At 43.2% G+C, this 22,644-nt stretch overlaps 1 protein-coding gene across 2 annotated transcripts in view; it reads left to right on the top strand.

Annotated features, from left to right (window-relative positions):
• Positions 1-22,644, top strand: part of Pde11a (phosphodiesterase 11A) — a 350,512-nt gene that overhangs the window by 4,703 nt on the left and 323,165 nt on the right. Inside the window, exon 1 of one of the 2 annotated variants that reach the window (XM_029474559.1) lies at positions 2,214-2,270. The exons of the other annotated variant lie outside the window; for it this stretch is intronic. The gene's annotated coding sequence lies outside the window, so the exon portion shown is untranslated. Of the gene's footprint in view, positions 1-2,213; positions 2,271-22,644 lie in introns of those variants that run through there. 2 annotated transcript variants of the gene reach the window in all.

Below are 22,644 nucleotides of genomic sequence, written 5' to 3'. Positions count from 1 at the left end.
GAAATTAGAAAAAAAATAAAGAATTGCAAGTGGGAAAAATATATTCCTTTCAGGTATCCAGTTTGATCGTGGTGAATGCAATTTCCCTTTCTTCCCTGACAGTTATCAGTTATTAAACAGCCCACTTTAATATAGTAATGAATAAATTGCCCTGGAGATGTTGCAAATAAGAGCACTTAGGTAACAGGTGCTCTCTTTGAGATTATTCCAAACACCCAGAATATAGCACTTTAGACGTTAATAGAAAGTGCAAGATGAGCTTGTGTTGGTGTTGCTAATGACGATACAGGTGTCTGATGGGTTTGGGTCTGAAAAGCAGCAGGCTGCTTTGTTAGGTGTACTGAGAGGAGGGATGGGATGACGCAGGAGAGTTGCAGGTGTGCTAGGCTTTCAGAAGACCAGATCTGTTTACACAACAGAGTCACTAATTCCACAGGTCAGATCCAACAGATACAGAGAGCCCATTATACTTGCGCGGTAGGGTATAGAAAGGTAAGAGGTCACACTTCCTGCCCCCCACCTCCACTCCCAACCCCCTAGTGCTTACAGTTAAGAGCTAAGAACTTTTTACCACATTAGGCTCAAATGGCCAAGCTGGGTGGTGCCCTTCTAGAAACAATGGGTCACTATGGAGCATGTGTTGGGAGAGTCCCTGAAGGAGGTGCCCTGCCAGCTGTTAAAAGAAGGTCACATTTCCTTGCTGGATCGTTTTGAGGCTGGTGGGAATGTTTTCGGTAGTACAAAATGGCTTCTGAGAGAGTGGAAAGCAAGCACAGGATGTGTAGGGGTGAGAAGGACTGTTTTAACTCAGCTAAAAAAAAAAAAGGCATTGCAACAGTGAGCCACAAGAAGCTGCCTCGAATGATCAAAATGGCACATTGGCTGATTGGGTAGCAGCGACTGAGTAGATAGAACAGAGGAAGGCTTGAAGCTGTGGGAGTAACTGAGTCTGTAATGATGGCCTGGTGGAGCTGTAATGAATGACAGAACTAAAGCAGAGACAGGAGGAGTGGCCGCAGGGAACAGATGGGTGTTGTCCTATAGGTGAGAATTTGGGTGAGGGGGAGGTTAAGTCAACAGTGATTCGGTGATTCGGAGACTGTAAGTGTGAGAGATATGGAGAGGGTTGACAGCTTTATCAGAACACAGGAATCATCAGGGTGTGCTGGCAATTGCTCTAAGTTTGGGGCTATGTACTGCCTCTGAGGCCAGCCTGGGCTACAAAGGGAAGCCCTTTCTCAAAAGAAAACAAAGCAAACAAGCAAATAAGACCCTAGTTGGAGTGAGGAGCCAGGTTAATGAAAAGTGTTGTATGCAGGACCAGCGTTGGCATTTGGGGAGTCTAGGAGAAAATGATGGGCCTGAGACGTGAACTCCCTTCCTAAGAGTCTGCCCTCCAGACCACACCCACCTCCAGACAGAAATCCTAATTGACTGCAAATTCTGGGCTGAGAAATTCTTTCTGTGTCTGGCCTGGGATGGGAGGCCCTGGCTGACCTGCCTGCTGCCTGGTGCCTCCAGCTCAGGGTGGAGAGGATCACTACCTTGCTCTACCCTGAGATGCTATGGACCACAGTGTTCTTCTCATGCTTCCACACGGATGCCACTCAAGAGCAAAGGGCTACAGCAGGTGTGGCTTATGGGCTTCTTTCCATACAGACGGCCAGGTTGCTGTGCCTATTTCCAGGGCAAAGGGGGAGTCTAGGTGGAGCCTGGGACACGGGGGAAGCGAGGGTCAAGTGATCAAGAGCTAATTTGGGGCAGGAAGTGGGGAGTCAGCACGTAGCCAAATCTCTGAACTCCTGGTTCAAACTCAGCCGTTCCATTGCACTTCACATACAAAACAGATTCCAAGACCAAAGTGTTAAGAATATTCACAGGGCAGTGGAGCAGCATCCGGCCCCTCCTCCCACAACCGCTCTGGCCACATGCTCACGAAGCTGGCCCTGCCTGACTCTGAGTCATACTGGGTATGAGAGGTTCAATTTTATTCCAGCCCAGTGTCTATTGCAGTCCTTCCCGTGGCCCCAGCTTCATCCTAATTAAATTATGTACCATTTTCGATGCTTGGACAGGGCCTTTCTATTTTTGTGCCTTGCTTCCTTCCTGCCAGGGATTCTTCCCCCCCCCCCCCCCCCCCCCCCGCCTCCATCTTTGCCCATTCAAATCCTACCCTGCCTTTCCATAATGGAAGAAGACACAGCTGATGGCTTGTGCCAGAGAAGAGATGGAAAACAGAACAGAAGCTACACACGACGATGCATTGAAGGGTGAGCTGTGCTATCGCGGCATGTTCACTATGTATTAAATAATACTGTACTAACATTTAGCAGTTTGTTTTCATGGAATTAATTTTTTCACCTGCTTTTAATCTCTATGTTTACATTTAAAGGGTCAGTCTCAGAAGGAATGGACTTGAGGCATCTAGAAAGCACACCGATAAAAGTGCTTCCAGCCCTAACGAGGCCACAGAGGGTCCATGGTCTCATCATTGAGCTGTGAGGTTGACTTTAAAAGGGGTGTTGACCCTGTTCCAACCCTGTACTATAAAAAAATTCCATGAAATTTTATTTTCAGCTCTGCACACAATGTTTTTTAAAATTTCCCCAAGCCCACGGGCAAGTTCTCTGGCCCAGAACCAGAATTGATTTTTGTGCCTGCAGCAGGAGACATTTCCTCTCTCAGACCCCCTCTTCCTGACAGACACACGGTCATGATAAACATAAGGACAGACCTCACGTGGCTACTTGACTGAGAATGGAGCCTAGAGAAGTCCCCGTCCTACAGAATCACAGCAAGGTGATTTAAGGTGAACTTGGCCTTCCTCCTTACCCCCAAAACTAAATGTTTACTAATCTGAAACCATTTATTTTGGTTCTTGAGGTTTGGTCACCTGTTTATTTACAAGGCGGGCTTAATTTGGAAGCTAATTTTTTTCTGTTTAATATAGTATTCAGGAGACATGTGAACATTGCCTCTGAAATAGCTTTGCTCTGTCTTAGAGGGAAGTCACCAAGACCCCTAGGTGCACTGCTTGGCTTGTTAGCTCCTTAGTTGCAGGGTGGTGTTTTGCCACCTGACCACATTCTTTTTGGGAAGTAGGATGTGGGTTATAAAAAGGCAAGTCTCATTGTTTAAAAGAAAGTGGGATGGGTTTATAATATTTTGGGAGGACCTTAGGTTCTTTGGTCATTTATAGGCAAAGAGGCTAAATTTATTTATTTGTTTTTTTTTTGTTTTGTTTTGTTTTTTTTTTTTTTGATGAAAACAGCAAAGAAGGTCCCTGGTGCCATAAGATGTGTACTTGCTACAGTCCCAAGGGTTTCTTATTAACTGCTTAGTTCTAACAACACAGCGGTTTCACATATTAATGAGACTTACTTTTGATCACAAAATATAGGTTTGCAGGTGTAGAATGAGAAGTCTTTTTTTACTTGAATGAAAAATATTGGGCAAGGAGGAGACACCTCTGTAGGCTATCTATTAACAATATTGATAGAAGGCATCGGGAACCCTGCTGTTATTAACAACCACCCCCCTCACCAGTGTACTGTGGGGCAGAGATTAACCCTTTAGTGAGAATTTCCATTTCATCCTAACAGTGCTTCATTTTATAGGAGGAAAGACTGAGGCCTGGCCACATTAAGGATTTGCTCAAAATGGCTCAGCTGACCATGGAGAGAGCCGGGATTCAAGTGGAGATGTGAGGCCTGCAGAGCCTTCTTGTACAGCCACTCTTAGTAGTCTCTCCTGGCCTCTGACTACTGGGTGCACATCACCCCTGTCCTTTGCTTGCCTTTTTCTTTACTATCTAAGTTCTCCTGGCATCCCTAATATAATTACAGTACCAGTACCAGGGAGTCTAAGGCATACCTTGGTGACAGCCTGTCTATCTTTTCTCTCTAATCCCACCTTGACTACATGTCTGGCTGCCTCCTTCCAGTCTCTGTCATGCTGTAATGCACCTGCTTTGCTCTAGTGTTTAGCACTCCTGGCCACTTATCTTAAGTGAGCACTAGATCAAGACTTCACTAGCCCTGCAGTGCACTGGACAGAGATGCCTAAGAAACTAAGTGGTTGACCTGTATCTCTGCCTGGCTCTGGCCAGCTTATACACCTCCAAATAGCAAGTCCTGACCATTCAGACAACAGGGATGATTAAGCTGGAAGCTCAGCTCTTAAGCATATCTTTAGAGTATTTAGTCTCCATTTTGAAAGCTAAAAAAGTAAAGGCGTGTAAAAACCTAAATAACTGGAGGTTTATCTGAATTGCTCATCTGCATCAATAAAGCACCCACTCCAATGTGCCTTGCTTTTTTGCTTTTTGAATTTTTTTCTTTTACTTTGAAGAGGCCATGTAGAAGTCCTGTTATACACAGAATGGCCTCACTGGGCGTGATGGCACACACACCTTCGAGCCCAGCAGTAGGGAAGCAGAGGCAGGCAGATCCCATGTGAGTTTGAGGCTAGCCTGATCTATATAATGATTTTCAGTCACCAGGTGCTACATAGTGAGACCCTGCCACAAACAAACAAACAAACAAACAAACAAACAAACAGTCAAACAAAGCAGCCAGCCTGACCCTTGCCAAATAAATACTGGAAACTAGGAACCTACCACGGAGAACTCCTAAGCTGGGACAGGCTCTGCTTAGCTTTTTGCAGGTGCTTGTAGTTCAAGGCCTTACAAATCACAGGGTTTTATTTTGTCTTGTTCTTCTTTGCAAATCCCTTTCAGATGTGGGAGATTATATTGACCAGCCTTGTGATTATTATTTTTTAGAAGTGTTGCCCTTTCAAGCTTATTGATTATAAGTCATGTGCTTCACATAGTTTCAAAAGGTCTCATAAATATTCAGTTTTCAGATGGCTGCATTTCTAAGTGACTGATTCTGACTGACTTGGTCTTATTAGCTGTCTGTGGACCAAATCTCTGCAAAAGCTCTGCCTCCCTTCTGTTACTGAGAGTTATCACTGATGTGTTGGGCTAGTTGCTACCTCTCCGCCTCCCTCCACCCCGAACTGCCACCCCAAGAACAGAAGGCAACCTCCAAAACCCAAAGACCACAACAGTCGTGAGGAGGGGCTGCCTAATCAGGGTTAGTGCCTGGGGAGCCGGGGAGGAACTTAGCCAGGGACAAGCCAAGTCTTTGAAGAGAGAGAGTGTCAGGGAATTGGGGCCCTCCTCACACCCTACCCTCTTGTTAGTGCCACACACTGGTTGGACTTGAGAAGGCTGAGTGGATACAGGGAATCTGGCCCAGCAGTTGTCTCCAGTCAGCTTCCTGGCACAGAGCAGTACAGGTGGCAAGCACGTCTGGAGAGGGAAACCCATTGGTCCAGCAAAAATGCTCAGTTTTCTCACCAGGGCCATCTGTGTAGAGACCAAGTCAGGAAAGAACAGGCTTAGACAAACTGAATGGCACCAACTCATAGCGTGCTCTGATGCAGCCCTGTTTTAATGCCTTCACGACACTGCCTCTGTTCTATGTAATTCTACATATGGGGACGTGGTCCCCACCTAGGGATCCCCTACATAAAGGATACTGTCCACAGGGCTGTGGTCTACTCTTCAAGAATAGTGTTCTTTATTCCTGAAGAAACTCCAGGGTCATCACAAACAGCGACGACAGCTTTTGTTTTGTTGATGGAACTTTCCTCCTTTGATTTTAATGTTTCTGTGAAAGATTTCACAGTGCAGTTGAACAGGCTTTAGTCTCAGGACCAGGGAGCAGGGGGCAGGGGGCAGGGGGCAGGGGGCAGGGGCAGGGGCAGGGGGCAGGGGGCAGGGGGTAGGGGGCAGGGGGTAGGGAGCAGGGAGCAGGCTTGTATTCTTGGGTCTGTTGTATATTTTTTTAAGCATAACATATTTATGTTTTCTCATACTTTTCCTCATATGTTTTTCAGCATAACAGTATTTCCTGACATATCCACCTTATAGTATTTTATAAGCATCTAATCATTAAATCAAGTCACTACATTCTCATGAGATAATGAGGAAGCATTTTCAGAAGAAACACACGGTCTAATTAACGTTTCCAAGCATACTGTTCAGAGTTCGCAGGCTGGCTCTGCCAAAGAACTTCCACACAAAAGCAAACTTTTCACCTAAAATATCTACATTGACTTTATTTCCTGGGTTCTTCCTTCCTCCTCTCTCCCCTTCCTCTCCTCCCTTCCCTCCTCTCTAACTTGTTTCGTTTTGTTTTGTTTTACTTTTCACTGGGGCCTTGCTATGCAGCCCAAGGTGGATTTCAGGTGTTTCTGCCTCAGCCTCCTCAGTTCTTCGATTAGAGGTGTGTATCACCATGCTTACTTTATTTTCTGTACTCCTGATACTCTGGCATTTGGGGCATTCCAAGGCTGGCCAACTCTAAGAGATAGCAAAGCCTTGGATATTCAGACCAAACAATTCAGAGCCAAGAGCTGTACAAATCGATATTTTTCCAGCTGTCTCCAATCACCCATGACACCAGAGAGAAACAACTTCAAACAAGGGGAAGTTTCTCTTGGCTCACAGGTTCTGAAGGTCCAACCCAATGCCATTGCCTTGGGCTTGTTCTGAGCTAAAGTATCCCGGGGCCAATGCACGTGGTGAAGGAAGCCACTTGTCTCATGTTCCCAAGCGGAATGGAGTTTGGGAAAGACCATGGACAAGGTATAACAAACCCTCAGCCAATGACCTGCCTCCTCTACTTAGGCCTCTCATCAGAATATTGACTCAGCACTGAATTCATTATGTGCTAATCACTTAATAAAGTTAGAGCTCCCATGAGCCAATCAATTCTCATAGTCCAACTGTAGATGTATTACACTTCAGACCAAATCTTCAACACTCATTTCTTTGGGGGACATTTCATTTTAAACCAAAATTTCACACCAGGGCTCAGACTGCTTCTCCCGCCCAGAGCCTATCAAAATTATTTAAGACTGGCCATCCTAAGCCTACTTCTTGTACCTTTCCTTCTTGACTCTTCCTTCCCTCCAAATCCCCAGTGAAAGCTCCTGCCCATGTTCTGCCCTCCCTGCTTCTGGCAATTGACTGACCCACTCCTTTCTCACGTGACCTCCCACCATACTCTGCTCTTGGAGTTTGTGAACCCAAACTTGTTTCCTCACGGTAATCATTCCTGTCTTCATAACTTTCCATAGAAGACAAAAACAACACTGGGTGTCTTAACCCAGTACTGCCTAACCATGATGTCTTTTACAATGGCAACGATTGTTTTAAAGTGTAAAATGAACGGATGGATTAAATGAACATTAGACTGAGGGATTTACTGGTCAAGATACACATTTGGCATTGACCAAGCGTAGCTCTGTTGAACTTCTTTGTAGAATTGATCAATGAGTTTATTTTTCTAGCACAATATGTAATTCCAAAAGTACATATTGGGTTTCCGTGCAGTACACTCTCCATATTAAATCTTCAGTATGATAATCTGCAGTTTCATTGTAGAAATCCTAAGGACTTTTAAAAAAATGACAAGACTTGGGTTAGCTCACTGTGAAGTGTGTAAATGCTGGCAAGTGCCGTTCAAGGGCAGATGATCACATTGTAGTTCATCAAGTTCTAATAGTTTATTAGGATAGGAGAATCTGTGACCCAGAGGGCGCGCGCGCGTGTGTGTGTGTGCATGTGTCTGTATGTATGTGTATGTGTGTGTGTGCATGTCTGTGCATGTGTCTGTGTGTTTGTATATGTGTGTGCATGTGTTTACATGTGCATATGTGCGTGTGTGTGTCTGTGTGTGCATGTGTTTGTATGTGCATATGTGTATGTGTGTGTATGTGCATCTGTGTGTCTGTGTGTGTGCAAGTGTGTGTATGTGTCCGTGTGTGTGTGTGTATGTGCATGTGTGCTGAGAATTGACCTAAAGGTCTTGGACACACTAGAAAAGTGCTCTACCCATCAGCCTAATAGCTCCAGCCCTCTGCTGTTGTTTCAACATCTTAAGATGACAGCAAGCCCACAGCCTCTCTGCTTCCATCTCCTGAGTGTGGGGATTGCAGATGTGGGCTACTTTGTTTGGTTTCAGGATTCATTTGACTTTAAATTCATTGCCATTAATTTACAGGAAAGCTTTCTTTATGTTTTTCTTCTATGCTTTCTTGGCGTTACTTTAAAGGCTCTGCATCACCAATTTTATGCTGTCCGTACCAGTTTATCAGATCACCAGAATGTTCTAACCTTTACTATTTTTCAATAAAAAAATTTGATGGTATTCTTTTATCATTTGCATGGCTGTGTACAGTTTAATGACTGAATGGCTTTTATGGGTATTTTGCAACCTAATGTGGGTGATTACATATTTAAAGTTTAATATCGACTGTAATGGAGTTAAAGATTGTAGACTTGGGACAGAGTTGCTAGGAAACCTTTCTAGATTTTTATGCTTTTTCTGCATAAGGATTTCTGGAAAAGTGAGGCTATACCCCTCTGTTTCCAGAGCCCACAGGTTTCCCAGTTAGCCTTCTCCTCTGTTTCTAGAGCACTGTTACCCAAGGGCTGCACAAGCTGCAGTTATTAGGACTGTCTTCTGCTTCCTTCTTGTCTCCAGGAATGTGACACCACATTCAAGACCAGATTCATCTATGTCTTATTCTTTTAGTGGCTTGTAAAGCACCTGACAATCGTAGCATCTCCTCTTGTTCATAGTCGCAAGACTATGTAGAGAACAGAGGAGACAAGCAGCTAGTAGCAACACTGTACCCAGCCTTACCCAGCGGGAACATAGCGAGAACTTTGGAGAGCCCAGCCTGGAGTTGAGGCACCTCTCCTTGATTCTGTTATCCATTATAAAAAATGAAACAAGAGAGGAAGTTCTGGGTTGGTTCTGCCTTTTACTCGTGCCTGCTGTGAACAGAGAGTATTGGCACTTGAGGGACTACCTACTATGTCACCATACAAAGGCAGGAGAACATTTTATCCACCTCCAAATTAGCCAAATGGAGATCCCATGGAGTTAAATTGCAGAAACAAAAGGCCACCTGGGAAAAGGGGAGCCACTAGCATCTTAAGAATGTGCCATATTTAAGGCCTTGAGTTTCTGTGGAAGGAAGAGGTGATTTCACTCTGTAGAGAGAGCTTCCAAGGAAGCCAGGAAAGGCATCGCAGCAACATGACTGGACTAGTGATTCCATGCAGTAGCCTCATGAGGCAGAGTAGCTTGTTGAGAGACGATATGGTGATGACACAGTCCAAAGTTCCCTGGAAAACACACAAGTAGAAAACTAAAATAAATATGCCTTATCATTAGCAGGTAAAGCCTGAATTTACCCCCCCCCCCACGCCACCTCTTCTCTATTGATCTACTGATCTGACCCTCCTCCTAAGATAGAAGTCTGAGATTTACTATAGCATTTGGCAACTAAGGGGTGCCTGGGTAAATTGAATAAATGGAAGCACCTCTGTCATCACTAACATTCAGTGTTATGTAGGTTAGAGTTTGTGCTAGTCATCCTGTCCCACAGAGAGACATAACCAGCCAGAATAGATTATCTATTATACATAACACTTCAATTAAGCACCCCAGTGTTTCTCCGCAGAGGCACCGTTGGTATTTGGGAATGAATAAGTACTTCGTTGCTGTGAGCTTAGAGTTGACTACATATATACCATGGCATTCTTAGAGCATCTTTGGCCTCTGCCCAGACGTGCTTGCTCACTTGCAGCAATTTTAACAGCCTCCCTATACTGTCAAATGCGCTCTGGAGACAAGGCTGGCCTCTAGCTCACAGTCTTTGAGAAGTAATGATGTGGGAAGGTTTGGCAATGACTGTGTACAGTTTTAAGACTATTGATGGCTTCTAATGGAACAACTCCAGGTCATCCTAAGAAAAATTTTATGGGCACATGATGCTAAGACTTATATGTATGAATATTTATTATAGTGCGTTTATAACAATGTAAAGTTATCAACCAAAATATCTGACTAAAGGCTTGACTAACTAGATTATAGTTTATCATAAAATGGAATATTTAATCAAAGGAAATCACTTACAAGATGCTATTAAGCAAATAAAGCATATTAGTAATAGAATCTCAATTTTCTTAGCAACAATAACAACAAAAGCTCAAACGAGTAGGTGATAGAAGCAGTCTCGGAGCAATCACAGTGGGTTCCGTTCACTATCCATGCCCTGTTTCGTATTTTATTTTTCCAGATGTTTTTACATGCAATGCTAAGAAAGAAAGACTTATACATGTTTTAAAAGGCTAGTGCCAAGATTAACTGAAATTGTGAGAAATGTTTTGTTTTGTTTTTGCTGCCTTGTAAAGACTCAGTAAAAGCACAAGGTCTGTGGTGAAAAGCTGGAAGCTGACAGGTCCAAACATGAGTCGAGGCGATCCCACAAGGGAGAGTCCAAGCACAGGTTTTCTTTTCTGTTCTGGACCCAAATTCAAACTCCACACTAATCGCTGCTTTCGCATCATGCCTCCTAAGCCGAGCGTTACGCTGCGGTCACACGTGGGAGCTGGTTCCTTCCCCGACTGGAGCTCATGCGCATGGCTGACTCGGAGTTCCTTTCCAAAGAGGGCTCTTCCTCGGTGGACTCCACATCTTCAACACAGAGATGCCTTCCTTAGATGAGGGGATGGGGAGAGAAATGAAGAAGTGAGTGGGAGGATTTTCTAGGCCAGCTCAGGAGAAGCGCAAGCTCCCGGTTCCCATTTCATTGCGGCTGTGCTTGCGAAATACCTGCAGTGCAGTGCGCCTTTATCCTGGGCGGCTTTATCCTACCCCAGTACCTGCAGCCACTGTCCCACTGTCTCAGGTCTTCAAGCAGTGAGCTGTCCTCTCCAGCAAGTCTCCTCCTTCCCCAGGGCAGTGCCTTCTGATCAGGGCCCCCTAGTACATTGTAGATAGGCAGTCCCCAAAGGATGGGTGAGCTAGAGAGCCCTCCCTGAATCCCTTACTGGGCAGGAGTAGCAGTATGGGGCTGATGACTTAGGCCATTGCCCTCACTCCACACCCATGCCAGAACCCAGCTGGGCAAGGAAGCTACCAACAGAACGCAGCTGCTTACTCTTGTCCACGTTACCCCTTTCAGGGTCTCAAGTAGAAGGATGTAGGGAGTCATGGGATGGGGGCAGGAGATGGAGGCTGAACAGTATGTGGACCCCTGATTGATTTGACTTCATATTCAAGGCATACATTCAAAAAGAAAATTACTATAAATTTCAAGAAAATAATTTTAGAGCCTTGAACTTGACAGGTTTGGGGTGTGGTGTGATGGTGCTGGATACTGGCTCTTAACCCAGGCTGAGGCAGGGCCGATGCTGTGACTTCAAGTGTAAGCATGAATAACGGGATTCCATGAGATCTCAGTGTGTCAAGATGCTTCCCGTGTGAGCCTGGTGACAGGTTCAGATCCTGGAACTCATGTAGTGGTGCAAAGAATGGACTCCCCAAGGTTGTCCTTGTGTCTTGTGGCATGTACACCACCCCCACCATGCACACACAACAATAATAATAATCACAATAGCATAGCAATAATAACAACAATACATTTGAAAGAACAAATGATTGGGATAGAAGGCTAACTGCTCTTCACTCACTCCCCTAGTGCTTCACTCGAGTGACTCACACTCTTGGCATCTGTCATTTAAGTTTTGGCTCATCACTCGTTCTTCTAGATTGTGAATTTGTTAAAGGTATGGGCTATAGCTTTCCTGGCTTTGGAACACTCTGTGTTAGTATAGCATCTAACACATGATGTGATTAGTACACACACACACACACACACACACACACACACTGAATACATGAGAAAACAATGCAACCGTTAGGTGGGAATACCACGTTAGAACAAAGGCTTTAGGTAATGTCACTGAGCTAAGGCAAGGGTCCCTTCATTTTCTAATGGACTGGTACAGGATGGGTACAGGGATTCGGTGGTCCAGCCTGGGAAAGTTAAAGAGAGGAAGGCGCATAGAGCAGATGCTTCATGTGTTACCAGTTAGATTATGGAAGACAAAAGCAAGAGGTGGCTAATGAACTATGGCTCTTACGGGACTGAACTGGAGCTCTGGGAAAGTCAGGGTGCCCAGGTTCATCACAGAACATATGCTTATTTAAACTCTAGTGCTGATATTTTTCAGGCAAAGCATAACGATTCCCTGGAGAAACTATGGAAAGGCAGACAGAGATTCTTGTTTGCAGGGCAGTAACTCAAACCAGATTAAGTATGTAGAGCACCTTTGGGGTTCAAGCCTTTGGGGACAGCAAATGCAAGCCATTCCCACCTCCACGGTCTCCAGGAAGCACTTAGAGCTCGCCCATCTGTACTTGTGTTCAGGAAACACTCTCCAAGATGCCAGACTCTTTCTTTTTTCTCATAGTGGGGGTGGAGCCGATGGCCTCACCCCTGCTTGTTAAGTCCCATCGGCTTCTCAGTATGTTTCCAGCTAAATCTGCCATTGCCTTAAAACCACTCAACACATGGGAAAGATGAAGCTCTTTGGGAGTCATCGGTGGTCAGTTTGTTAAGCAGCCAAATGACATTTCAAAGACGGGTCACAATACTTAGTGCTCCACAGCGCAAGGGAATGGAAAGTGGACACACATCTACCACACACATCCCAGAGTCCTCAGAGCCGCAGGCTCTCACCCTCTACCTGCTTTAGTCTCTTTCTCATCTCTCTCTGCCTGACACTGTTCTCTTTGCCAACACCCTGCCCCTCTAGGTCCTTTTCATTGGGGTTCCCAGCTTTCTGCCCAGCTTCTCTCCTTCCTATCTGTCACCCTTATCTTGCCGTTTTTTTTTTTTTTTTGCATTTCTTCCTCATCTTCTCGGTCTTTCTGACATTATTGACAACGTGAAACAGATATAATATTTAAATAAGGATTATTTCCCAGTTTTTTAATTTCAAAATCAAAGTGTAAATCTCACAGATGCCCCCCCCCCCCCCCCCCCCCCCCCCCCCCCCCCCCCCCCCCCCCCCCCCCCCCCCCCGCAGAAAGCTACTTCTCTGACTACCACGTGGCCAGTGACTGGACCTTCTTTTCTATTTTAAAATCAGACACATGGAATATTTGTCTTCCCTTTTAAGTACACAGAGTTTAATTAGATTTTAAACTGTGACCCCATGCGGTCTTTGGTTGTAATGTGTTTCCTGTGGGTCAGTGTCTTATAACATAAAAGGGATTTTGCCTCCCAAGAAGGTTCTAAGAACAAATGGCAGGAGCAGTGTCATTTAAAATACTTGATAGGCAGCACCCAAGGTTTATTAAAACAAGGACAATGACACGCATTTCCTCTTTGGACTCTCAGCAGCAGTACACAAGTTGCCATGCCACCAACAGGCCAATTGTTTTTTTTTGGGGGGGCGGGGGGTCTTGCCTCTGCTAACCCTATGCTGCTGGTGGTCAGAGTACCATGCAAGAGAGAGGAGTGTCCCCCATTCTTCAGTATATAAAGGGAAATATTTTTCATCTTCCTGAATGCACCAGGATGTGTACGGGATTTGATCACCTCTGCTGTGACTATAGACCTTCTCTTTTAATGTCTTAACACTTTATAAAACACGTTTATTCGCTTGTGAAATCCAACCACAGGGCTTGCTTCTGCCCTTCTGTGACAGTCCATCTGAGGGAAAGTCTTTGGGCTTTCGAAGCTAGGTAGCTATGTTTCCGAGAGCTGACATTTTCTTGCAGAGTCTTACTATCTGTATCTTTCTTTCTTCATGATTCCTAGCAGAACCTGATCACCCCTGCTTTAGGGAAGCCATTCTTGTTCCTTGATAAAGGAGCCCACTCATTACAGATGCATTTCTATCTGCTAAAGCACAGGCCAATTTGTCCACATATCAGACAGGAAAACTTAAATAAGCGAGTACCCAACTGCTCTCTTTACTTATCTTCTCTTGTGGAGTTGCCCCTTTTTATAAGCTACTGTGTCTGAGGAGACATATATAGCAAAAATATCTATCACAATACTTATTACTGCTATAGTAGAAACGCCATCTAGCCCATTTCAATGTTCTCTTTGCAGAAATTCCATCTATACAATATCTATATGGTACACTTAGAAGTGTTTCCTGTGTTTGAATATTATTTTGTGCTTGGCACTTGTGCAGAATAATCTCCTTTATTTTCCTGATACTCAGAGAGGAAGAAAGGGTAGGTGTTATCATCTCCATGTTTTATTCAATAGGAAAGAAACACTGGGGTACCACAGGGCCCTAGAGTCAGAAACAGGCTGTTTTGTCCCTCCCGCTGTGAGACTTAGAGAAGATCCAGTAAACAGCTTCTGTTGGTTTTTTTTTTCCTGCTCTGAACCAAGCGAACTGCCATAGATCATTTTCAGCTGCTATCACACAGTGCCTGAGACCATGTAAATTCATGGAGAATAGGATTTGTTTATTTCAGAGTACTATATGCTAGGCGGTCCAGGTGCATGATGTGGGCATTCAGTGAGGTCCTACTTGCTACACCACGATGTTATGGAGGGTGTCCTAACGGTGAGTCAGAGAGGATGACATCATAAGCCTTCACCTTTATGATGCTGTCTAACCCTATTATCTTCTGAAGGCCTTGCCTTCAAATGTCATCCACATGTATTTGGGGATTCAGTTTCTAACACAAACTTCTGGGGAAGATATTCAAACCGGAGCCGAATGCATATGAATCATCAAAGCATCACATTGTAATTAGTGAAGCAGACATTGGCGTGCTCAGTATATTTACAGGCACTTGTAAAATTCAATTCCTGAATTAGATAGATCTGCCCTTCCAGGTCTAGACAGTGCTGAATGTCCAAAGTGCCCCCACATGAGCAGCATCCCCTTGGAAGTTATGGCCTTGAGACAGTGTAAAGCTTGCTTCTTGCAAGGGATCTCGGCCCTGACACGGAAGGGCAGCCAAGAAGGGTGGTCTATGCAGTCTCCCTACTCCTAACTCAGGCAAACGACCCAGCCTTCTTGGAGAGGTTCAAGGAGTGGGCCCCATGGTCGGAGAGGTTATGGAACCTATTGTAGGATCCAGCGAAGGAAGAAGAGTTTCTGTTTTTCACAGACAGCATGCCTCCCGACAAGTGAACATTCATCCCTGACCCACAGAGAATTGTCTTCCCCACCCACTCCACAACAGATTCCTTCCTGTCTCATCTTCCTCAAAGTCAGAGGTTGAGGCTAAAGCGTGGGCATCATCTTGAAGTCTGCTTTCACTCCCTCCCTATGTGAGCTCTGTCACCATGTTCTTTGACTCACTCTAAATAAACCTCAAAGCTGTCCATCTTTCTCCATTTCTATATAAGACAGTTGTGTAGAATCACATTATGCTCAAACCACTGCCGTCTTTCATCTTTCTGTTGAAACTGCCTGCTAACAGGCTTGTCTAATTTCACGATTTCCCGTATCCAAAAGAATGCATATGAGGCACTGGGAGTTAGTAAGCTGCCCTCCTGTGTGGAGCTTCTTCAAAGGGTCAGCTTACCTAGTTCTTTTTATTCTGACAGTAGAAGAGCTGTTGGCAAAGAGAACACACGACTGGGTTGCTCTGTACCTGCGGAAATGTCAGCAAATGGCTTTTCTTCTGTTTGCCTCATGATCTTCATGAGCAACATGGGAGAACTCGGAAAACGACTTCCAGGACTTTTCCACTAAGAGAGAAAAACCTCTACAAAATGTTCCTGCTCAAGAGTTTTGAATGAGGAGCTTTGTAGAAAGTTACATTTAGTCCTGAGTGAGCCTTGTGCCTGAACTGCTCATAGAGTGACTAGTGTATACTCTAGAAGGTCACAGATGAGGTTCAGGGGTGTCACGGGTGACACGTGAGGACAAGGCCACTTGTAATGAAGAGTTATTTCACACTTGATCTTAGCCAAAAGGCCAAGAAGCGATGAAGAGTCATTTCAAATGAAGTGTTATATCTTTATCTATCATTGGGACAGCTGGTGGGAGGTAATTCCTTGGTACTGCCATTTCATAATATCTATAAGAAAAAAATGATTTTGGTTCAAGTCTCCTGCAGGGCGAAGGTTCCAGCTAGGTTAGTGGAGTATTTGCCTTGGATGTACAAAGCTCTGGGTTCAATCCTCGGACCCACACAAGCCTGGCATTGTGATACACATAAGTTGTTCTTGTACTTGGAGGTGAAGGCAGTAGGAACAGAAGTTCGAGGCCATCCCCAGCATAGTAATTAGGACCAGTCTAACCTAGGAGATCCTGTCTCAAAACAACAAGAAAACCAAAAGGGGTTTGGGGTTTTTATGTCATCTTCGACAGAGGACATAGCCAACTAACATGTCATAGAATTTGAATTTATGTCTTTAAGTTAAAGATTAAAGAAAGCTTTCCTACATAAGTATTTCTACTGAAAAATAATCAATCTCCCAAGTCCCTTTCTTAACTGAAGAACTACTGGTGGTTGATAGCTGCCAGGGGAGGGAAAGTCACTTTTCTTTTAGGCATGGTTATAGGCTGTATCTGTCCCAGTGGGCGATCCTATGCTCATGTGCATGCGTGGAGTACTAATTGGACTTACTGTGCTATCAAAAATACAGATTAAAAAGGAGTGAGAACATGAGATTGAGAGAAAAATACATTGAGAGGTTGGGTGGGAGCCCAGGGGAAGTTGGAAGGACAGAGCTGGAAATGGGCATAATTGAAATACATTTTATATTTGTATGAAAGTTGCAAACAATAAATTAAGAAAAACTCAAGCCCAAGGGGATAAGACAGACCCTGTACATTAGAGTAGTGAGCAAACAATACCTACTTCCAACTAAAACCTTCAAAGTCTACAACTGTATTGTTGTAGCTTAGTTCCCACTGCACACTCCTCCAACTGTGAACAATGTCTAAATATCTCTGAGAGTCCGTCAGCAATGAGCAAGTTAATTATCTCTTAACACTAAGAGAAATCAATTGATCACTTGGTGAGATCAATAAAGGCATCCATGAGCAGTTCACGGACTGAGGAATACAAGAAACCTGAGGGAACCCAAGATGGCCCAACGACCCTGGCTTTCCCTAAAGTAACTCATGTTAAACTTCATTTGCCTAATTTGAAAGAGGCAGCCGGCCCGTGAGCCCCTTGGTTGGATATCATCTTACCCTAGCATGTTATGATTATATGGTTCTGGTGTCTTCCTTCCACTTAGTGCTCAAGAAACTTGTAAGTCACCAGGGAAGCCTTGATGGTTATACCAGAGAGCTGACCACCTTCTCCACATTGTATTTCTGTAAACTACACCATAAGCTTCAGTATTGCTCTAATTTGTAAAGTTTATAACAACCCCCACCAAATACCCCCAAAGGGAATAGAATTCAACCTTATAAAGCCACAAGAAAATAATTCTGTTGATAAGATTTCACAGGAATATGAAATTCAAAAATCTGTAAGGAATGCTGTCCAGAATCTGTCCTAGCAATTCACATCTGTTAAGATTGAGTGGGCAGGAATTATCTGAAAAGATATAGTGTTTGGAGTGTTTGGGACAAAGGACCTTGAGACTATATCTCTACAGTGTTACTTGTTAATGTTCCAGATGGCAAAACAAAACAAAACGAAACAAACAAAATAAATAATAACAAAAGCACACAAACAACCCCCTCCCCCAAACACTATCAGAGGTAATAATAACTTATGCCACATACTGTCTTAAGCATTTGTATTAGCTCATATCTCATAGTAGCTTTGTGAAATAGTTCTGTTACCAAAATTGATAATTGGATAGCTTGTTTCATTTTCTTTTGTTTTTGCCTTCTGAGACACCAACAAGTAACATTAACTTAAGAAAGTGAAGTAACTTTCTTAAGGTTGTATAAAGTTACAAAGTTGGAGAGCCAGGGTTTGAACAGAGACTGAAGATTAAATACAGTGCCTTGTGCATGTTAGGCAAACATTCTACCACTCAAAACACAACTTCAGTCCCAATCTGTGCTCTTAACCATCATGATTTCCTGTCTTTATTGTAGTTTGGGAGCAATGATCAATGGCCCATTCAACATCTTTCCTTAATGGCCTTCACCAAAGTCGTGAGATAACTTTGACAAGGACTTATCAATGATGTTTCTAGAAACCCTGTCCTAAGTATGAAATTTTAGATTTTGCAATCCTCCTGCCTCAGCCTCTGAGTGCTGGGAGTATAGACATATGCCACAATGCTTAGATCGCTGTTTTATTTTGAATGTGTTTTTGGATCTGGATAGCCCTTTGCGATTTGTGTAATTTTTTAGAATATAGCAGCTCAGTCTGTCCTTGTATGAAAGGTGGAAATTATTATCCTCATGGAGCACGTGGAGAAACCGAGGCTTGGGGAAGGCAGAATTTTTGCAACTAGCGAGTAGCAGACCTGGGACCTAAAACTTAAGAGTTCAGGCGTGTGAAGCATTGTTTGTAATTCCCAAGGGCTTCCTAGGTGACAATGAAAAAAAGCATTTACTTAGGGGATTATACAAGGAAGCCATATTCTATACGGACATAGCTAGGTGGTCTGTATATATACATAGACTTAATTAGAAAAATGACTACATATTATGCTTTGTGGAAATAGCATTAAATTTGTCTTTCAGATTCTCTTTCTTTGGTCATCATTTCTATGAGATGAACTATGTATGTTCAGAAAGATATTTACAATTCATTATGTACCTAATCTTCAAGCTTTCAGAGAATACATTATTTCTTTTTTATTAGAAACAATTATTATAGTTTTCCCTCAGCATTACATAGCATATCTAATTACATACTAGAAATAATAAAAGGAGTTGCCCCTTTAAGCATAGTTACTAGCATCTCTGGTTGTGACACTGGAGAGAGACAAGGGATCAATTCTCTGATGGAGATACAAACTGGAATTTTGTATGAAATTAGAACATACTGAAGGGGCTGAGGCAGGATAATCATGAATTCGAAGCCAGCTTGGACTACATCATTTCTTTGTCACTGGTGTGGGTGCACAGGTGAAGACAGGCAAATAGAGCCAACAAGGGGTTAGCCAGGAACTGGGCACACACACCCCGATACTTATCTCTTTCTGTACATCTGCATCTCTGTCTATGTCTCTCTCTCTCTCATATATGTTTATATGTGTGTGTATATATATATATATATATGTGTGTGTGTGTGTGTGTGTGTGTGTCGTATATATGTATGTGTATATTGTGTATATGCATGTGTGTTGTGTGTGTATGTATGTGTATGTATTTGTGTGTATTGTTTATGTATGCATGTTTATGTATGTTGTGTGTACATATGTGTATGTATTCTCTGTACATGTGTATGTTCTATGTATGTGTGTGGTGTGTGTGTGTATGTGTATGTATAAGTGCATATGTATGTGTATGTATGCATGTGTGTATGTGTATGTGGTGTGTATGTGTGTGCATGTGTATGTATTTATGTGTATATATGCATGTGTGGTGTATACATATATGCACATATCTGACCACCCAGACCAGAAAGAAAAGTCAGAGGCTTCTGTCACTAAAAGATACATTGAGGAGAAAGTGACATCTTCAAGATTTGTAACAACATATCGTTCATTCCTGTGGCTTTCAGTTGTCATCTTCAAAGTCAATAGAGAAGAGGAGGCAGACACATCATACCAATTGCCCAGTACCACATATAGAGAGTTGCCTTGAGAACAGAGACCAAATGAGGCTTTCTATGAGCTTAACTAGCAAATGAAGTGAAGTAATTATGGGATTTAATGATTTTTCTGACAATATGGGTCACTGCTTTCATCTCCCAGAGCCTAGCTATAACTAGGCATCTGTGCCAGTGATTTATGTATATGTGCATGCACATGTGTGCCTACACACACACACATACACACACACACAATTCACAATAATCATGTGCAGTGGGCATTATTGACTCTCACTTGGACTCCCATTATTGACCCAAGGAAAAACTTAAAGCTGAGAGAAACTATGCAAATGATCCAATAGGAATAACTCACCAATGATCAAGCCAAGGTGCTTGACTTTTAGTGCTTGACTTGAGTCTAAAGTTTGGCCTCTTCCTATGTGGGGTTACTGTACAGTCAGAAATGTGCTCTGGGACTTTGCCAACATTGTTAAATGAATCTCCAAACCATAAAAAGCCCAGTCAGAGCGGTAACAAACAGTAGCCCATGTTCAACCCCATGTACTAAAACAGAGACAGAAGTTAATACTGTCTGCCCTTCATGGTAGCTAGTTGAACAGTAGGTCTCTTCTTTAATCCTGTTTTATTAGCCAACTGGGAAACTAGATAATTGCAGCCCAGGGTGATTGGGGTTTAATCTTCTTCCTCAGCATCATTGGCTCCTGTCCCACCCTGACCCTCCTTGACATTCTTCCTCTTCACACATCTCGGGCAGCCGCCGCCATCTTGAGAACAGAGGTAAAAGTGAGTGTGCTTCTGAAAGTCCACAGGGCAGTGAAGGACACCATGTTCACCACCAGCTTGTGACTGATACAGTACTAGTGGATGAACATGCAGGCATGGGGGATGCACTCGGAAGGACCCAGCTGAATGGCCTGCCTTGGATCTTCAAACACCTCTTCAAGCAATCCTCAATTCTCATGCCCAGACTTTAATCTGGCTTCACCTTGTCCTCACACAGCACCTCAGTGGGACCAAGTCACAGAGACCATGGGGTGTTTGACACAAGTCCAGTTCCTGGCTAATCACCTGTTGGCTCAACTTGCCAGCCACACCTGTGCACTCACACCACTGACAAAGAAAAGCTGCTGCCCACGTCTCAAACTCGTGACTCTCCTGCCTCAGCTCCTTCAGTAGGCATGAGACTAGCCAAGCAACACTTCAAAAGGAGAATTAAACTCTTTGAGACATTTAACAGTGACATCTTTTATACAAAGCATTATGGGAACACTAAACTCCCAATGTAGAGTTAAAATAAATGTTAGCTTCTATTGCCTTTGAAAAAATCGTATGAGAATAATTAGTAGGTTTTATACAGCTAAAGATTAGTACTGTACATGTTTTCTTTAGAGGAAGAATATAATACTACATATCTTAAATGTCTGATCACTTTTTGTGTCAATCTGTATTTGCTGGTTAACTTAAACTTAAAATTATATATCAGACATTGGTATCAAAGTTACAGCAATTATTCAGATAAAAGCTGTGTGCAGAGGACTGTTGGGAATGACAGGGATCCTGTGATGAACAGCAATGTCTATGTGAGTAAAAGGGAAGTAAGAAAGTCAGCAGCATGGAGCGCGCAACTCTCCAGATTCACCCGGGCTTCGCACCACGCATTTTACAGAGTTTAGTGGTTTTAGTAACGGTGGTCCTACTGTTCATGCATGTCTAAAACACGCCTCTCAGAATCCTGCAGATTACAGCCCATGTGTGTGTCTAAGACACGCCTCTTAGCCTCCTGCAGAGTAAAACTAAGGCAAGATGAGCAGCAAACATATCCGTAACAGCATGGGCTTTAGACATTCCCTTTATCTCCATTGTATTACCTGCTGCCTTTTATGAAGTGCAAGCTGCACCCTATAACCAATTGGGAGAATAAATGAAATATACATGTTCAGCACAGAGAATAAGGAAATAGATATAATTCTAGTCACGTCAAACTAAATTCCAAGGCAATGCCATCATCCCCAAAGCCTTCTGCAATACCTACATAGAGCCATCCTCCCCGGAACCCTGTCTAGTTAATACTGTGCTAAGTCCTATCTATTTTCCTTACCTTTCCCCATCATGGCTTTGTTGCCTATGAGTGTTTTTCTAACAGGAAATCTTTGCCTGCTTTTTAGCATCATCTAAATCAATAGTTCTCAACCTGTGGGTCACAACCCCCTTGGGAGCTGAAAGACCCTTTCACAAGAATCACCTAAGACCATTGGAAAACACAGACAGCTACATTACAATTCATAAGGAGCAAAACTGTAGTTATGAAGTAGCAGCAAAGATTATTGGGGTCACCACAACATGGGGAACTATATTAAAGGGTTGCAGTGTTAAGAAGGCTGAGAACCACTGATCCAAGTGGAGTCATCCCACATATATACATCTACTTCTTTTCTGCCCAATATCATTTTTTTCCCCAGATGAATTCATGCTAAAATATTTAGCAATGATTTTCACTACTAAAAAAAAAATGTTTGTTTTTATACATTCCACTTCGCACATTCTACTTTAGGAGCTTTTAAAATTATCCTTAGATGTTTTGATGTGTTGAATAATGTTGCTATCAACTTTTTGCAAATGTCTTATGGTTCACCTGGGTAATGCCTAGCTAAATATGTCTTCAGAGCCTGGAGATTTATTATTGAAAATTACAAGGGTAATACTGAAGAGAAGATTAAGTTACTGATATTAAAAGGGCAGCGTGTGATTCTGATTTTCCTGCTTCCCCCTTTGAACTGGACACATCCCAATAACTCAGGACAATCTCTCCATTTCAAGATCCCTCATCCATTTTGACTGGTATGGCCTTGTGCAGGCAACCACAGCTGTTGAGAGTTCATGGGTGTGACATTGCTCTCCTGACTTAGCACTTTTTTTTTATCATTTAAATTTTTTTTAACCTTTTATTTTTTATATTTTTTTAAATTAGGTATTTTCTCCATTTACATTGGGAAAGGATCTTTACCTATCCTAAATCAGATAGGGGACTAATATCCAATATATATAAAGAACTCAAAAAGGTGGACTCCAAAAAATCAAATAACCC

Source organism: Mus caroli, chromosome 2 (assembly GCF_900094665.2).
Source record: "Mus caroli chromosome 2, CAROLI_EIJ_v1.1, whole genome shotgun sequence".
Taxonomy (NCBI): Eukaryota; Metazoa; Chordata; class Mammalia; order Rodentia; family Muridae; genus Mus; species Mus caroli.
The sequence above is the reverse complement of the archived record's forward strand: the minus strand, read 5'-3'. Positions and strand labels throughout refer to the sequence as shown.